Source organism: Selaginella moellendorffii, unplaced genomic scaffold (genome assembly GCF_000143415.4).
Source record: "Selaginella moellendorffii unplaced genomic scaffold, v1.0 SELMOscaffold_234, whole genome shotgun sequence".
Classification (NCBI taxonomy): domain Eukaryota; kingdom Viridiplantae; phylum Streptophyta; class Lycopodiopsida; order Selaginellales; family Selaginellaceae; genus Selaginella; species Selaginella moellendorffii.
In genome coordinates this window covers 22,992-25,916 of record NW_003314493.1, presented here as the reverse complement: position 1 = coordinate 25,916, position 2,925 = coordinate 22,992, and the positions used below count along the sequence as shown (strand labels likewise).

At 43.1% G+C, this 2,925-nt stretch overlaps 1 long non-coding RNA gene across 1 annotated transcript; it reads right to left on the bottom strand.

The window, feature by feature from the left end:
- Positions 1–680: 680 nt before the first annotated feature.
- LOC9648469 lies at positions 681–1,782 on the bottom strand. The gene is made up of 6 exons (XR_002991440.1): positions 1,613–1,782; positions 1,493–1,560; positions 1,325–1,433; positions 1,061–1,248; positions 898–978; positions 681–842 (listed from the first exon to the last, which is right to left on the bottom strand). It is a non-coding gene; the product is annotated as an uncharacterized LOC9648469 (long non-coding RNA).
- Between the last annotated feature and the right edge of the window lie 1,143 nt (positions 1,783–2,925).

The window sequence follows — 2,925 nt, the reverse complement described above, 5'->3', positions numbered from 1 at the left end:
GCTCAAGGCTCGGCAGGGCGTGAAATACGTTTGCCTCGATGGCTTACAGGTGCTCAACTCCGAGCTAGCAAGCAAAAAAATTTAGCAGAAGCAGCGAGCGAGTAAGGAGTGACGAAGAACCAAACAAATAAGACAAATACATTATCAGAGATGAAACTCTAGAACCGGTTGCCAAGGACGGTGTCACCATTGGCGAAGTTTGCGTACGTGGGAACATGGTGTTCAAGGGATACTTGAACAATCCAGACTCTGGGGACTTGGCAGTTTGGCATCCCAATGGATACATCAAGATCAAGGATCGAGCCAAGGATATTATCATTTCTGGAGGGGAGAACATTAGCAGCCTGGAAGTGGAGAGCATCTTGTACAGGTAAAAGGAGAGTTTTTCCTTCTTTGTTTCTTGTTAAAGTTTGCTTCTTTTTCATCCAGGCATCCAGCAGTGTTGGAAGCTGCTGTGGTGGCGCAGCCAGATGAGCAGTGGTCCATGTGCGTTTGTGTCCCTCAAGCACAGCGTGAGTCTCCATGTGCGTTTGTGTCCCTCAAGCACGGCGTGAGAAGCAACAAGGAGGAGATACTCTTGTTGTATCGACAGCATTTACCAAAGTTCATGGTGCCAAAGAGCATCGTCATTCTCACAGCCTTGGACAAAACTGCGACTGGCAAGATCCAAAAACAGGTGCTGTGCAGCAAAGCAAGAGCTCTTGGCAGTGTCAAGTAAATCAGCAAGCTCTACAAGCCAACTATTGAACTTGTAAAGCTTGAAATCGTTCATGGCCTGGAAAATCCCCAATCTAGCCTGGCAATTTTAAATCGGTCAGCTACTGTCCGTCCGTTGTAATGTACTGGAATGAAAAATAAATAAATAACATGCAAGAACCAAGAACGCAATTCATCTACCTCAAACAGTAGCTTTGTCTTATCAGCTGTCACTCTTGCATATCCAAATGCCGACCTTCGAATCAAGCTCCATGAACTAAACTGTCGACAAAAAAAATAGAAAAGGTAGAATATCAATACCATATAAAGAGCTTGAATATAGGAAACAAAGCTGCAAGCTTACATTATGAGGGAAGTCATCCAAGGTGAATTCAGCCATGCCAACCACGGTGTGAACTGGAGCTGAGTAAATTGTAGTGTCAAAGAAATCGACGCCTGCTAAATCCTTGATCGGGTGCTGCAGGCAGCGCCCTGAAACACAGCACAAGTTCGCAGGTAATTGTGAACATGCCCCCACACTGCTAAATCAACCTGTGCAAAAAAAAAAAAGAAAAAAGAAAAAAGACAGTTTCATTCTAGTTTTCCCTTTGAAGAGCTCGTGTTTTACCTTGTTTCTCAAGAGCAATGGTTCCACAGCTGCTACAAATTTCGGATCCACACCTGGTAAAGTTTAGAAATAAATCCCCCGCAGTTGAGTGGAGTACATAGGTCGATGACTGAAAGAAAAATAGCACACATGAGTTTACAGAATGAAAATGTGAATAAAAACAGTTACCCTGTGAAAACTATCCATGGTGTACTGAATCTGCCGACAGATTCAAGGTCAGATTTCATCCAAGCGTACTGTAGAAGAAGGTTTCGTTGAAGGAAAGATGAAAAGAATAAGAATGCATACTTGTTCGCTGGTCGAGCTCCAGTCATGTTCTGTAGAGATGACTGTGAAATGCATGGGGCCAATAGCCATGGAGCCGTGGAGCTGTGGCTGTCCCGAGGAGAAGTACAGGGACGAAAATTTCTGTTTTTTCTCTTGGTTCCAGCCTCGAGCACCTGGCACAAACAGGAACTTTAAGCCTCGAAAGAGAATAGCAAAAAGCAAGAGAGTGAAAAACCTTGATTCTAGTCGTGGTTCCAGCCTCGAGAACCTGGAACAAACAGGGGCTTGAGAGACTCAAAAAAAATAGAGCTTAGACCCGACGGCCGTGGAGCTGTGGCTGTCCCGAGGAGAAAGGAGAGCTACAAGCACAGGAATGAGGAGCAGTAATGGCAGACAGGATTCGGTGGATTCCTGGAAGTTGGAGCTTGGAGGGAGCCAAGAACAAGAAATAGTTTGCAAGATGTAAAGCTTGCTATATGCTTCTCAATGAGCACTGAAACAGGAAAAAAAAAAAAAAAGAAACAACTTGTTAGATCGCTGCATGCTACACAGTCGCATCTGCTGGTTTGATTGTGAAGGACAAGGAGTTCCTAGTGGAGTGGATCTGCAACCAAGCTCCCAGGCAAGTTCCAGAGATGCATTGGCATATGCTCACTTTAGTTGTGGGACCAACAACAGCTTCTCAAAGACCAAACACTAAACACTGTAAACAGCGGTTTTGTATAAACAAAAACACTGTTTTTTTTCTAACAAAACTTTCTAAACGGGAATAAGCTGTTGATTAGAGGGACTTCAAGTTTCAATTCGGTGGTAAGGGCTGTTAAGTCTGAGGTATCAGACTTTTTTAAATACTAAATCTTAGAACTCTGTAGGTTCTTATAAAAGGAGTCATTTCGGATGTCATTTACTCCATAGAAAGAATTGCAAGGATCCAGCTACGCTAGGAGAAGCAGAGTGTGGCATTGGCTTTGGCGTTGGCATTGTTCAATCTGTTTCTTTTTTATTGCTTTCTGTGAGGAGAGCCAGGCAAGTGTTTGATTACATGCCCGAAATGACCACTTATGTTGCCAATGCTCTGGTTCATCATGGCCTTCCATTTTATCCATTTTCTCCTCTGGATTATTGTCTTTGGTTTTTGGTCACCAGAGACAGCCTTTTACTCCAGTCTCAGCATGTTTATTCTATAGTTTGTTTCTAAAACTTGCAGCTTTGATTGCAATCTATGCATTCTACTGCTTTACCTTATTCTACATTTCATTTTAATCATTTCTCTCCCGCACTGATTTTTTTTTTCTCATGACCAATTTGAGACACGAAATCACAGTCATCATGCA